This window comes from Meleagris gallopavo, chromosome 22 (genome assembly GCF_000146605.3).
Source record: "Meleagris gallopavo isolate NT-WF06-2002-E0010 breed Aviagen turkey brand Nicholas breeding stock chromosome 22, Turkey_5.1, whole genome shotgun sequence".
NCBI lineage: Eukaryota > Metazoa > Chordata > Aves > Galliformes > Phasianidae > Meleagris > Meleagris gallopavo.
Window position 1 is genome coordinate 10,166,737 of NC_015032.2, and position 16,609 is coordinate 10,183,345.

Consider the following 16,609-nt stretch of genomic DNA (forward strand, 5'->3'; position numbering starts at 1 on the left):
CACGACGGATTTAAGCTAGGAGCAAGGTGATCAAATGGACTGAATGGACTTATCCACCAAAATGACAAGATTTACAAGTGTCTACAAAATAGAAAAGATCTAAGCACCATTCGGGATGTGTCTACTATCTAGTACAAAATCGTTACCTCTCTTAAATCCAACATTTTGCTTATCCAATAGAAGAAACAAATATTTGCCAGGCTCTTGGGATTGCTATAGTTCCAATTTTCAAGGCAAGCCTAACAAGTCAGAAGAGAAGTTTTCTTAAATAGTCTCCTAGTGGTAAAGAGCTTTCGCTTTTTGGAGACTTTAGTTAGCACTGGAACAATTCCCAGGAGGATATCTGTTTCCTTGAATAAGATCACAATGACTTTTAACCATGGATTCAGCAACTAGAAAGATACTTTCTTTTCCAGTTTTCAGTTTGTTCTGCTGCACTGCATTCTTTTGCAAATGGATAACGAGGTTTAAATAGAAAAAAAACAGTATACCAACTCTCTTGAGCAGTGCCATATCTACATTAAAGTGGTGGCTCAGATAGCAGTAATGAAGACCAAAGACAGTTTACAAATGGTACTACACAACAGGAAATAAGATCCTTTCAGAATTTTTGGTGCTGGGTGCCCAAAACAAATATTGGAAGGTGGGTGGAATTAGAGATGGCTACATAATGTAATTTAATCAAAAGCAAAAAGTGGTCCATTATGAGAGAGAAGAAATACTAAACCTAAAGAGGTCTTAGAGCACAAGATATCTCTGTAAACAGAAAAGCTGAATTTTTACAAGAGCTCCAGAGTTCTGTTCATATTCACTTATCAAACTATCTATAAATACAGCAATGTAACTTTGACCTTATAGAATCTCCTAGAAGCCAGGCGATGAAAGAAGTAATAGGAAAAGCAGGAAATTTCATCCACTCTATGACTTACCACCAATTCATTTTTATTATGCTGTTAACACAGCGTTAGAATTTGCATGCAAAGACAAAAATGGGCAGTGGAAGAACACACTCCACAAGTTCAGTAGAGACTTAAAGCTACAACAATATCCTTTTAGGACTTAAAAAGGAAAACATTTTTTCACATCACTGCTACTGTTCTTTGAATGCTCTAATATTAAGTTTGTTGTTGTTGCTGGCATTACATTCCAAAATAAACATTTATGTCAACTGCAACTGCTGAAACATTAAAGGGTTTCAGCGAGCAAGAAAATACCTTTCAGCTAGAGTACTGATTTTGATCTATCTGATCTCTTCAAACAGCCATTACTGCAGCCACATCTTCCCTCAAGGACTGCAAATATACCAGTTAAGAAAGTCGCCCACTGAAGACCATTAGAAGCCACTTCTTTGTTGCTATTATGGATGCTCCTTGTGTTCTCCAAGCAGATTAGTTTTCATCTGCAATGCTCTAGCTCATTTGGCTTCTAACTTTGGAGCCAACATTTCTCACTACCATTTTAGGAATCCAGCTACTACACTGCAATGCTCTCTCTTTGGTGACAGCTGCATTGGAACAACTATATACTTCTCCTTTCAGAAGGGAGGATACTTCTATAAGCAATCATGCTTTTGTCCTCCCTGGTCCCTAGAGGCAAGGGGAGAAATTTTTAGATTAGCTCCCCTCCCCTTTGCTAGCTTTATTAAAAAAAAAACCAAACAAAAACCTGTCAGTGGAAGTGGACGTCGCTCAGCATCATCGGAGCCAGGCCTGGAAATCATGAGTTTCCTTCACGTTTCTGGACAGAAATTATTTCAAAATAGAAAAGTACATCTATATTAACTGTCGATGGCCTGTTTTCCATCATGACACAAAATCAGAAGCAAAAAGAATCAGAACTATTTTCTGGATTTTGTCTAGATTTTATTTTCTTTATTTGAGTTGGTCTGGATGTCTCTTACCATCATGAAAAACAGAAGTGAAAAATATAAAGCTTATGAAAACAGAATTAACTTTAAACTATCAGTTTCAACATCCAACAATGACTAAACTCAGATCTTACCTGTTGCAATTTAGAAGAGATACAGTAAGTAATCTATTGGTGTTAATAGAAGTAAAAGAGAATTAAAATAGTTTTTTTAAAACTGAATTCTTATCTGGAGTAAAAGTAGCTACGTATGTTTTCAGAAAGCACACTCAGTTAAAGCAAGTTTAGATACCAGCAAACAACATGCTACATTAAAATCAGATTGATATAAAATTAAAGAAAAAAGGCAATATATTTATCCATTAAGTACGTCCACTCCTTACACATACATTCTGAGGAATATATTTTGCTCATCTAGTGATCTTTGCAGAAAGTACCAAAGGAAGCTAACTGGGAAAAAAAAAAGAAATAATAGTTTAGAATTTAATTTTGAAGTTAGTCTTGTCACTATCTCATAGAATTGCAAACACTTAATACGATGTGACTTGTATCAGTACCTTCCAAACTCTTGTACTGCTGCAGTTATTTCTCGAAGTACAAAATGCTAATTACAATGATTTTCAAATCTCTGCACAAAACTCAGAAGTTGTTTTTGTTTGTTTGTTTGTTTGTTTTTTAAACAGGATCTTTACGTTGATTATATTTTAAGGATCAACAGAAAAGCATTTTTAACGCAAACAATAGCATGCAAGAAATTCTCGGAGAAAGAAAATTCTTTTGGAGGGGGGAAAAAGGGAGGAATATGCTGGAGAGATTATATGTAAAGAACTTACAGAAAACAAGTTACTTCACTCCAGGGATCATGCCTTTTCCTCTAAGGAAGCTTTTAGCCCAAACTCATGCAAGTCATAGACGTGATTATAGTGTACCACAGCCCAGATGCTACTAGAAGAGCTTTGTTTTGTCTGTATATCCACAGTTTGTTCTGAGCTAAAAAGTAACATTGTGCTTGGAGTAAAAGTATTGATTGTACTTGTTAATCAGTGGGATAAATATACAATTAATATAATTTTTGAAGGTGGTAACATGGGTACTATTGAGAACTAGAAACATTATAAACTGGCTAAAAATAGTAATTTGAATTCCTAGCTTAGTCAGCTTGGCAGAAACAGCTCTTTCACTGCACCCTCTAATTAGTTTGCATATTATAAGAGTTTCAAAGGTTATTTCCCTCTTAGAAACCTACCAAATTAATCTTCACAGCACAATACTTTTGCCATATTAAATACAACAGCAACAGTTTATTCAGACTGTAGAGACTTACCACTACTTTTTCTGTAATGTTTCATTTATATAGGTATAAATTCTCATCAAATAAGGTAAAGACAATCTCCTCTCTATCTGGAACATTGAGAAGAGCCTGTCTCAAAAGGAAAAGGTCCAGTTCATAGCTGCTCGCTTGTAAACATATTTGCCTTTTAAAGTGTTCTGAAATCTAATTTTTCAGTAATCACTGCACAAAAGTTTATCTCCTATACCTACTTAGCAGCAATAACATGAAATAGATTCAAACATACTTCTTAAGCACAATGCACCAGAACAGCCAGGAATTTTTATTGTGAGCCCACTGTGTTTTAGAGATAGAGACCAGAATGTTTGTGTTTTAGAGACTTTTGTGTTCAGATGATGGAAGAAATGGTTTAGAAATCAAAGTTATTTTTAGCCAAACTGTACATGTAACATTACCTTGGCTATCCAGCCCAAGTTACTGCTAGGTAATACTCCAAATACATTGCATCACAAAGGTGAGATTTTCAAAATGCCAAGTGTTTCACCGAAGTAAACAGTCAAAACGTCATTGAATTTACTTGGTAAAAGCAGTGGTAGGCCAGTGTTGAGCATGCTTGAATATCAATTATTTGTCATACTGTCAAAGATGTAGGGGAGATTTAGGCTGGACGTTAGGAAACACTACTTCTCAGAAAGAGTCGTCAGGCACTGCAATGGGCTGCCCAGGGAGGTGGTGGAGTCACCGACCCTGGAGGTGTTCAAGAAACATTTGGATTTTGTGTTGAGGGACATGGTTGAGTGAGAACTATTGGTTATAGGTGGATGGTTGGACTGGATGATCTTGTAGGTCTTTTCCAGCCTTGGGGATTCTGTGATGCCACAACTAAAACATAGGAAGCACTACACTTACCAGATTCTTACTCGGCAGAAATAGGTAGATCACTGATGAAAAACGAGAGATGAGAAACAGCATGCATTATCATAGAGAGTTTAAAATAAGCATTTACAAGATAAGCCATATCTAAGCCACTGTGTTTCTGAATTGTGTAAGCATTAAGTCTGTTATTTATTTATGTTGGTGAAGGCTAATTTTTAAATTTACTTTTTTTATAGAGAAAACAAAAAATGGATTAAACCTTTAGAAGGACAAAGCAATACCAGTAAGTGTTTAATATGCAAAGGAAAGGACTTAATTCAAATTCAAGGAAACTTTGTTCAGTTTTGAAACACTAAGCAACCAGTCTCACTTTGCATAAATGATTCTATTCATATTAAGTACTCTGAATATCTAAAAATCTACATAACACTTTCTAATATATTTGCAAAATTTAAGGGAATAAAGCCTCACCGTGAACATGGTGTGGTAAACTATCCTTACGTTTAGAATACCGTGAGACAGACAACAGCTGTATTTCCAAACTTTCTACTAGTTCCATGAAGTTTCTCAAAAGTTATGAGCTCGTATGTAGAGGAAGTACTAAAACACACAAGAAAGGAAGTGGCAGGAATTGTTAAATAGGAAGTTGTGAACTCTACGTTACCTATTTAAAAAAAAGAAAAAAGAAAAAAAGAAATCTACATCTTATTTAATGATAAACTTCATTTCCTTGAAGATGTTTTTATCATATGTTGTTTTACTGGCCTTCTTGAGATGCAATTTTTAAGATTCAAGTGTGAGGGGTATTACTGGCTTCATTACGAGGAATCACTGTTCACTACAAATGATGATCCGTATGCTACAGAAGGCACCAACTCCATAATGTAAGTGGGTTTCCTAGTCTGTTTCTTCCCTACAAATAAGGTACCACTCAAAACCCAGGAGGTTCTAACCTACAGCATAAGAACACTCCATTGAACATTAGTAAGCATGTAGTAAGAACACTAGTAAGGCAACAGTACTGTACTCTTCACGCTATTAGCAAAAGCTTTGTACCATTTCTAGCATACTGAAATTCAAGTGTAAAGGGAAAGTACAATTAACAGGATGCACAACGCGTCTTCATGCCCCCATGCGCAGAGGTCAAAGTCAAACTTTGCTTCCAGTGAAGAACCAGCAAGCAGTCAGGCCTTTTAGTACTGAGCTTCCTCCAGCAAGCTACACAAATAGGTATTTGGGAACTCTGAGTAGTGGTTAACAATCACTTGCAGAAAGAAGTTACAAGTAATCCCTTTCTTAAACTAATTTCAAGAAAGACTTCTGGACTGAAATTTGAAGACATACTGGATTACAAATTTGAATGAACAATTTGTTAAACAGATATCAAATGAAACATTTCTGTTGCTATTATATTATTATAATCACAGATGCCCACTTCACTGTACTTTGAATATTCAAAATTAGAAAGGAAAATTTCAGTGATGATTAAAAGCATACTGAAATCACCAAATGGTGCAATCTACAAGTTGCCAAGCTACTGCAGTGCACACAAAAACCTGTTGAGAACAAACAGTACTTCTGAAAACAGATGTTAGATAAAGCAGAGTTAGGATACTCCCATTTTCTCACAAGCTGTCAAATATGTGCTTAGGACCAAAAAAGAGCTAAACTAGTTTTACTTTACAGCTTGCAGCTTTCTAAACCTGAGACAACCAGCTCATTGGACCAAATGGGTCTACGGACCAAACGCAGCTTTTGGCGTAAGCCAAATACTGATGCCATATCCCATCCTCACAAACAAAAGTTTATACATTTGTTTACCTGACTATATGGCTGCCGGGTCATGTAAGGGCTGGACAGATCACGTGCCACGTGCACAAGCCCACGGGTTGGTAGCAGGGACAGAACAGACTGTACAGCCTTCACCTGGCTCCAGGGCAGAATGGCTGGGCACCTCTGCTCTATGTAAAGGTTCAGCAGAAGAAGCTGCACTTAGAGTTGACTGTTTACACAACTATTTCCAGAGTAGTAAACTGTTCTAAGAAAAAAAGAGAAAAATCAATACCTTTTTTTGAAAGAGAAACCCTTCAATGCCAACAGTATAGATGTCACATTCAGTGAACTCACAAGAAGACACCCTGATTGAAAATGGATCTAGGAGCACTTTGCTTTGCTAGCTGCCCTTCAAGCACAAATCAAAATGTACATTGTTTTCAGTTACAGTGGATATTGATATTACTTTTTACTGAAAATAAGCCTAGCTTCCAATGTGTGTTAGCAATTGGTCCTCACAAAGGAAGGTTAAATAAAATTATGTCTCCAGAACAAACAGCGTATAAGAAAATCTATCGATAAAAAGCCTGACAAATTCCCGTGGAAAGATAGAATCCTTCCATTAATTCAAAGCAAGGCATACCTTAATGCTAAACCTCATTCTATACCTTATTATTTCTCCATGTTGCAAAGTAATACCTTAAGACAATGACAGAAGCAATCCTGCATTACTAATGACTGCTGTAATTGTCACTGCACTGTGAGAGAGCTTACACCTCCAGTCAGGCAGGTTGTCTTCTCCCCATCTGAAAGCAACTGAGAGTTTAAAACAGCATCAGTGTTAAGCAGGCACTCCATAGAATCAAGATGAATGTCCATACAGATGATAATGCAGGAGGGATTAGCACTCTGCACTCCAGTATATGAAAAAGTCTGCAGAACAAGACAAGCTGGGACTTCAAAGAACTATTTCATATTCCCCATGCTAATGAAACAGATTGCATGCATCAGACAAGATAAACAACATTTTGCCTCTTCATGCGTCTACTGTTACTGCAAGTTTAGAGTAATTCACTCAGGGAACGCCAAATTATTCAAAGCCATACAACTATTGCAACTGCCATCTCCACCATTACAGCATCCTCTCTGGAACTGCACAACTCTTATGACTTCCTTTCCTCCTCTCTCACAGTCCAGACCTCTGTGCTGTACCCAGCCCACCGTGCCTATAGCCCAACCAGACTCCTGCTCCTAGCCTCCTGTAAGCCACTGGCATCTTTGTAATTTGGTGGCTATCTAAAACCTGTTTGCATTCTTAGCATACATCTGAAACAGTAACAGAAAGAATAAAAAAAAACAAAAAAAAAAAACTTTCAAACATCTTAAAACAAATAAACAAACAAACTTTACCCCATTAAAATCTTTTCTGCCCCCAGCCCCCAACAAAAGACCATTATCTAAAAGTTTCCGAGCACTGGTTCACAAATAAAGGTTACTGACTATTAGGATCACACTCAAGTACCTCCTACTGCATCAACAATACTCTGGGCAGGCATTTTTACAATAATGGATTATTTTTCTTAAACCACTCAGAGACAGAAATTTGCATAAGGAGATGCTTTTACCTGGAGAACACATTGTTAGAAAATACTTTAGTGTAAAGAAGCCTCTGAGGTCTTTTGTTGATTTTCTTTCTTAAAATGTATAATGTATAATGTATAAATGTAAATGTATAAATTTATTATTAAAATGTATAAATTATTAAAATGTATATATATTTATTATTAAAATGTATAAATTTATTATTATTGTAAAATAAAATTTGAGTGTTTGCTCCTAACTAGAAGCAATATTAAAGTAATTCAGCTACTCTTAAAAAGCAATAAGCACATAACAGTAGGCACATAAGATTTTTGTCACCCCAAAGCCCCACTGTGAAGTCAGCAAAATTACAAGGAATTTCCTGCTGTTAGTCAGCATCAGAAAAGCAGCCTGTATGCTACACTGTATGGTAAAACTTACAAGCAGGACAGACTGAGTTCCAAACCGAGGTTCTGAATGGTAAATCTGACACAAATTATCTGATATTTGTCATTAGTTTCTTGTTTATCAGTTAGTAATAGCCATAAAATCTTTCTGCTCTGCCTGCTTCTTAACAAGCTTTAAAAAGCCTGTTGTAAGATTAGACCTCTCCACTAATGCTCTGATGTTGGCTAATAAATCCAGCAACTTAGCAGCTGTAAAGATTTCACAATTTTCAACCTCTTGTTTCAATCTTTCTTCTCTACTGAAAACAAGACAACTTTGAGGGACACGGTGAGCAACCATGCTCCAGAACCCTGAGCACCAAGCCTGTTTCCAGTGAGAACAAGCAACTTCCCTTCAAATGAGGCACCTGGTTTAAGGGAAATTACTGATCAGCTGTCTGTGTAGAATTGCTTACTACCAAATGAAACAGCCAGCCTCCTCAACTCAATATCGTATTTCTCAGTACATTACTGATTTAATGAGAGCTAGTGTAATCTGCAAGGATAAAATGACGGGGTTGTTTCTTTGCTACATGTATCGTCCTTCATTATTTACAAGTTTTAAAACACCAGAAGGGCAGAACTGCTCTTGTCATGGAAATTCTGGGCCAATTCTGAGAAAATACCAATGCTGGGAATGAAAACATAGTACAAGTTGGAGCAAGATTCCTCCTCATCATGCTGCAGGTGCTGCTGGGCACTGCACAGCTCCTGGTGGGCAACTGCAATCATAAGGTGAACACAGTCCTTGCCAGAAGTGTAAAAAAATATGACAATTATCTCTTTTCAATTTAATTAAACTGTAAAAGTATTACACCGAGACATTTTCTGGCATTAGGTAGCTGTTTACTCTGTCATTCCATGCTGGTTAAAACTCTCAATTTTTCTTTCATTTCTGGAAATATTCAAAAATTATCCAGAATGTGTGGATACTGATTTTGGCTGTTAATAAGCCACCCAGTACTTTTTTGGTTCTCATTCTTGCTCCAGTGACCTACCCTACTACAACCAGCTGCAGTGACTGCACAGAAGACATTGGGAGAAAAGTAGCAGCAGAATGGAATCAAGATTTGAACTGGTATGGCTTATTTTTCCAGTCAGATGAAGGAAGCACACTCTTCCTTAGTCAAAGGAATTTTATTTTAAAATAGATTTCATATTTTACTTCCTGCGATCACACCAAAAGGTCACACTGTTTATGCTACTGTAACTTGTGACTGTGGGATTTGAAATGATAAAAACAAGCAATTTGCATTCAAATGTTCACAAGGGAAGAAGTTTAGAAGAACATTCCTCCCTACAAGCATAGACGGCTTGTTCCAAATAAATATAAATAACCTGAAAAACAGAGTGTCTTGTAAGATAGCTCACAGCATTGAGAACTTGATGAATCAAGCACTTCAAAGAAGAAACATAGAATTCTGGGAATTTGAGATACAAGAAAAAGCGCATGAAAGACTCAAATAGAACAGCTACTTTAAGTTTAAGATACTACCTAGCAGCTTTTTCAACAAGCATTTGTTTTAGTCCCAGGAGCACAGCGAGCTTTCTGAGCAGAGCGCTCCGTTCCCACCTGCCTGCAGCCTGACCCACACAGCTCCACTCTCCCCACTGGAAGAGAATGGTAGTTTTTATCTCGTTACATAAACAGCCAAATGCAAAATTTGCTTTGTTGTTGCTTTATTTCCTACTCCTACTTACGTAGAAACTGTTTTAACCTCCTACATACAGGAAAAAGACTGCACCACGCAATTCAAATCTGATTAAACAGTACCACAACAGCTGGTGAGTGAAAGCTGGTCAGTCCTCATCACTGACCAACTGCACTGTCAATTCTGAAGGTGCCTTTTTATCCCTTCAATTGTGTTACCACAGCATCCACAACAACGACTGCTAAGACAATTACAGTTTCAGATGGTGGGAAAAGGCACAGATGGTGAAGGCACACAGCAGACTCCTTCCCTTTCTTTCCACTGGAGCACACTGCAGTGAAAAGAAGCAGCTAAGCACTACTTCAAGGTTTGAATCCCAGCATGGAAGGACTAAAATGTCCAACGTACAGTGAAGATCCAGTTTCAGTCCCTGACAATGAGAAACAGGCTCTGAAACAAGCCCTTAATGCAGGCCATTTAGGTAAATCCAAAATACACCACGAAGAGATTAATGCTGAATTCAGCAAAAAAGCTTTTTAATCTGCTTTCTTTCATTAAGTGTGTGCCCAATGAGAAACCAGAATGCCCAAATATTTTTTCCCTCTACAATCCACGTTCAGCACTGCGTCAATCAACAAGGACAAGGAGGAGTCAGCAAGAAAAAGCAACAGCCACTCGGAAACAAAGAACAAAGCACACACAATTAAGGAGAAACACATCTGACTTAACTTATCGTTAAGTACTTTGAGTTAAAAGACACAGACAGGCTCTAGCCACAATGGTTGAAAATTCAGACCTGTCAAGTAAGCTGGCTGTACTGATGTTCTTCCAAAGCAGATGCCCTAGATACCCAGCTTGTTACTCCACTGCTTATGACTGCAAGACAATAACTTATGGGAATATTGTGTTTAGCAGTCCATTTTCTGGAACAAAGTGTTGAGCAAGGTGAAAGCATAAGGAAACGGAACCTACAGAACCAGAACCTAGAGGGAAAAATGAATTTTACAAATTCCCAAACTTTCCTACTGTGCTCTTTTACCTTTCGATCACGGACGACAGATTTTTCATTGCTGTCCCATGGACATTTCTCCTAAATGTAGAAAGCACAAACCCAAGCTGAAGGCAGATCAGCTACCACTACTAACAGAATCACAAATTTCCAAGAACGACTTGCTTTTTCTTAGTATAATACAATAGGCAAGTTATTGAATCTTAGCTCTGCCTTGCGTGGGTGAGAGAAAAAGCACATCTAAATTCACAAGCTTTGGTAGAAAATGAACTATGAACTGGTGTTTGTTCAACACGACCTACAAAGTGAACACAAAGGCATTTTGATGTTGTATCATAGTGCCCCTCCCAGCCAAACCAGCAAGGGCATGTCTATGACACCAGAGAGATAACAAAAAAGTGTTTCTTGTGCAAATCAACGTGAAACATGGTGACCAATGACTTAAAAAAAAATCTCAATGGTAAGCACTGTACACATCAAAGCTGACAGATCAGACCAAGTTATATTATTACTTCCAAACATCACAGAGAATCTGTTTCTTCATTTTATTTCATAAACGTGCTTCCTTCAAGAAAAAAAAAACAACACACCATGTGCTTCAACAGGTCCAGATGTACTACACGCTTTTACAGAAGTACAGACACGAAAATTATAGTCGAACATTTCACAAATAACTATTTTTAAAATCCATGTAATCTTGTGAAACGTCTCACATTGACAGCACTTTCAGTTCAGCATTTGAATACTATATAAAACCTCAGGCGATCCTCTAAGTGTTAGTCTTTGATCTCTCTTCATATTAACCTTTTTACTAATCATCATTGCAGAAACTGCAGAATTAAGCAGGGCACACTAGAAAATTTTACGCTCAGGAAAATTCTAATTATCCAGCTAAGCATGTGGCTTTTTTTGTTTGTTTTGTTTTTAATTTCTAAGTCGTATGGCATAATATTCAATTTTCAAATATTTATCCATCTGCCCGTTAAATAACCCTCTGACTAAACACATTTTGCAGACTTTCACATAGCAGAGATTTCATCCTCACTGATGAACAAAGGCCTCTGTTTTAAAAGAGAACACAGACTGCAAAAGATGACTATGATCAGAAGAGAGCATCCACATACGTTCTGCATTACCTGAAGCAATACATGAGCTGAAGTTTTCGTCACGCAGCGCTAACCTAGTTTGGAGATATTAGAAACAAACAACAGCAACAAAAATAAAATTAAAACAAACAAAAAACCTAGAAAACTGCTTCCTATCTTCACAACACTGATAACGTATGCGTACTTGGGGTTCTTTTCCTGCTGTGAAATAAAATAAGCACAAAATTATTTTCATCCATAAGCTCTCTGACACTTTAAACAGTTCTCATTTTGCATGTGAGGAGACTAAAGAAAAAACTACTTTATTTGACCATGGGAAAACAAATTCAGTGGCATCCCTAGTGAGTGACACAACTGGCTCACATTCACTGACTACAAGCAATAGTGAGATCTCAAGCCACACTAGCAGTGTTTTCTTTTTTCATTTGTTTATAGATTCTCTTTCCCACTCCATTTAATTTTAATTTTAAAACGTCCACTTCAATTCATACATGAGTTCTGAACTTTAAGGAATCACTCAGTACCCTTTTAAATTGATTAGGCTGAATTAACAGTCCAAATGGATTATTATGTCATGCCGGTAACTGATGCGAAACAGGAGAACTGGTAAGAAAGTAGCAGTGATCTTTCAGTGTGAAGCACAGCCTAGAAAGTCTCAGATAAAACGCCTGCAGAACACCTGCATTCATTTGCAACATAAGTCTTTCAGGAAGATTTCATTTCAATGTTTAGTCGCCTGTATGATGAACTGTTAATATAAACTTGAGAAGAATATTTTACAAGTTATTTTGGTTTCAGAAATGCTTAGTCTACCTTGAACACAATGTATTTGATTCTCTGTTGGCAAGTGCTATTTCTGCTTGAATTCAACATCATTTGCCCTGTGTTAACACTGTATTCTCTGTAACTGTCAGTTATGGCAAGCAGAAAGGAAGAAAGAGGAACAAATAATGTGGAAGAACCCACTGAAATCCTTTTGAAGGCACTCAGTAGCAGGCATAGCACTTACTGTCCACAGGCACGATTTTCAGATTTTTGGCAAATTGTACCCCTTAACAGTAAGCTGCAATAGAGAAATATGGGCTCCGTTTTTATTCTACTTACAGCAATGCTATAAGAAAGGACACTTCAAGTACTTATATTTTAGACTCTGGATTCTGAAAAACAAGTGAAACCAAGCTGCTCAGTAGCTCAGTCGAAGAGGACTTTCACCATCTCCTGTTTGCCATCAGCAGATACGATCAGTCTTGACCTGGAAAGGTGACTACCACAACTAGCCAATGCAGCTGAATGCCCTGCAACATTCTCAATAGCACAAAGCATACTAGCACTTGTAAATGAAAGTGAACTTTGCTTTTTACAGAGAAGATAATGACTTCACAAGCCACAGGGGCTCAGTTACTTGCCCTGTCTCTCCTAGAGTTCTGTCAAAATTCAGCAGCTGTACAGCACTGGAAAACATGGCATATCCTTAGCCGTATTGCAGGCAATACAGCAACTACCTGCAACTACCAATTCTAAGGTAGCTCTCCATAATGAGAGCCAATTAAATTACACCTTGAATGAATCAACACAGCACAAGTTAAGAAGTGGCAAGGCATGCATGCAGAGACCTGCATTTTCAAGGAACAAGAACCGGCAAAATCAGGCACAAAGACGCATTTACAATAAGCTGTACTCACACTAAAGTTTATGTACTCCAAAGAAGTTTAAAGTCTGACAGCACCAGAGCAAAAGAGAAACACAAATGCTTATACACTGCAGCAGGACAGTCTAAACTCTCACAGCAGCTTATAAACCGAAAACACTGGTAGAACTTCCTGTTCATTTACTTTAAAAATATAACACAACCACAGTACACAGTTTATAGGGCGAACCATTTTACAGCTTGTTACTTTCAACATTAAAATCTACCTCAAATACACAGACAGTAAAAAAGTTTTCCACGTCTTTTCTCTTTTGAGAGAGAAATATTCAGAACATCCTTGGTTGCTTTCTATATCTCTCCCATAGCCTGTGTGAAGTTTATTAACTTGTATATTTTGCAGTATTTTAGTTTAGCTTAGGGAGATTTGGGAAAAAAGTAACAGTCATATTAATATTAGTTGGAAAAAAAAAAAAGCACCAAACTTCCTTTTTTGAAGAACTGAGAACAGTTACAGTATTCCTCTTACAAGTATCAAACCAAACTGTACTTAACTGAAACCATACATCAGTTTTCCAGGGTGCGCACAGCAGCAGAGCTAGCACAGTGCCCAATCTTCTCAGTTCTCTCAATGATCAGATGATCACTTCTTTCTTATTTTACAATGTACTGACTGTAAAAGGAAAAAAAGTGCACGAATTCTGCATCCTTCACATGGAAAACGAATTTCCAGCAGTTGCCATACATGTTTCAGTGAAAATCAACAGTATCAAGTTTGTATGGGTTGCACTGTCTGCTTTGCGTGGGATTCCTAGCTGAATGCTAAATAATTCACAGATCTCTTTAACGTTATTAACACATCAGGCAATATCATTAGCCAACATACTAACATCAACCTACCCGGTTTGTATAAACACAAGAAGCAATTTAACCTGAATTTTGAGGTTTGTGTTTTTAAGATAGTATCTCATTCTACCAACATGTGTAAGGAGTTAGAAATCAAATTAAAGGCTTCTACGTAATTCTATACATTAAAATCTGATACTGAATTCACTATGATCAAATGAAAATTCAATGTCTCTGATATTCTGGTCAAACCATCTTCTTTATCTTGCTCTCCCCTCCTCTAACTGAAGGCCTCAATTGTGCTTTTCAAAGAATCACAGAACGGCTTAGGTTGGAAGGAACCTCAGAGGGCCATCCATCCCAACGCCCTGCCATGGGCTGCCTGCGTCCCAGCACACCAGGCTAGCCCAGGGTCCCCTCCAACCTGGCCTTGAACAACTCTAGAGATGGGACATGCATACCTTCTCTGGGCAGCCTGTGCCAGGGCCTCATCACCTTCTGAGTAAAGAATTTATTTCTAACATCTAACCTCCATCTCCCCTCTTTTAGTTTAAAACAATTCCCCCTTAGCCTATCACTATCTGCCCCGGTAAAAGGTCATTCTCCCTCCTGTTTCTAAGCTTCCCTCAAGTATTGGAAGGCTGCAATGATGTTTCCCCAGAACCTTCTCTTCTTTTCTCAGCTTTGGGCCACTGCTTTTTGTTGTGACATCTCCAGAGTGAATACTTTTCAGTCCTACTGGTACTCCTAAAGGTATTTATGCATTGTGTACATCCTTCAACCCACCTTTAGGTATATTCTTATATTCTTTCAGAACTGAGTGATTATTGCAGCTGAACATAGCTTTCCCTTGTCCAAGAAAAGAAGCTTGGAAAATTTTACACCTTCAAAGTCATGTGGCACCCACACACGCCTCCTTGTAGCCATCCTTCCAGTTAGCTTCATCTCCCTGTTGTGCTCCTAATGCCTCCTCTAAATGTCACCTGTATCTCTAGATCAACGATACAGCCAAGAAACAAGAGGAAGTGATTCTGCTAGTAAATTGCATTATGTTTCATTCAGAATATTGGTGAACACCTCTGGATTTTAGCAATCATGATCCTAACACCTAGACACTACAAGTACATGGTACGATTAACCTGGAGAAAGACTCTTTAGAAAGAAACGACTGCACCAGTAACAAACATTATTCCACTTAACTCTATTCTTCAGGCAAAGATTGGTATTTGTTGGAAAACTGCATTGTTCGTGTCACTGCCAAGACATCAAAAGCACGAATTACAGTGAAGGACAGCATTCTAGATGTACACAGTCTGCCACAACATCATTTAAAGCAGCTGATATTTAAAAGCAAGATGCAGTTAGAAACTGAGTCATGCGATGCAGAAGCACATACTTACCTTAAAATACAAACAAGAAAACAAAAAACCCAGCTCTCATGACTGCCAACAGTTGGAAGCAAGTCACTTCAGCTTGTTTCTTTTTTAATTGAATATCAAGCCTCAATCAAACCTCACTCTGACACAGTCTGAGCAGGTTACTGCATCACATCATTCAAAGAAAGCAGAAAAAAAATATCACTGAATGCTACATTGAAAGCATGCCACAGTTCCTTGTTCTTTATTAACCTTAGGGCTCTTTATAGATATCACTTCAGTAATTAAATTGTACCCCTAGGAGTATACCACCTCCATTATAACACTGCTACTCAAAATCATTTCCTGAGCACTAAGCCTGCAACAGACCAAACTATCAAAAACAGTTTAGCAAAAACACAACATCATGTATGCACATGACTTTCAACCAATACAGAGTTAGCAAGCACTGAGGCTCTGCAGGAAATGAAATCCTCTACCAAAAAAATTGACTTTTCTGAAAAGGATGTTCAAAATGTCATGAGAAAAATGCTTATTTTCCCACTGCCAAACAACTGGAGATGCCCATCCTGCAAGCTACTACTTTCACAACTCACATACTATTGTTGTGAAGCTGAAGCTCATTTATTTCACTTTCATAAAATTCCATTCTTTTTCCTTTTTCTAACGTCTGTTGCCAGAGAAACACATAGCAAAGGGATGCAAAGCCTCACTGCCACATTACAAACGTGGAATTAGAATTTATCAGAATATGCAGCGTTGCAGCTTTAGCATTCCAACGGCTCTCACGGCAGCGCTGCCTGATGTGACTGCGCACACCCACCTACACCTTCTGGATAAGCGCACAAAGAACTCTTTCAAGGCAGAAGACCTCTTTACAGCTGTATCTGTTAACCTCTATCCACCTTGCCAGCATCCTCAGAATCATCCGTGTTTGCCACACAGCGTAGAAACATCAAAAACGGGCTAAATGCAAAGTAATAACACCGCGCAAATGCTACCAACGAGCCGCTCTTCGGCTCTGTTCTATCGCTGCGGAGACCGACCGGTTATCTGCGCGCATCGCGACCACGCGACGACAGCCGCGGCTCCGGGCCTCGCTCCGCACGGCGAGGGCGGGCAGCTTCACAAGGCCGCGAACG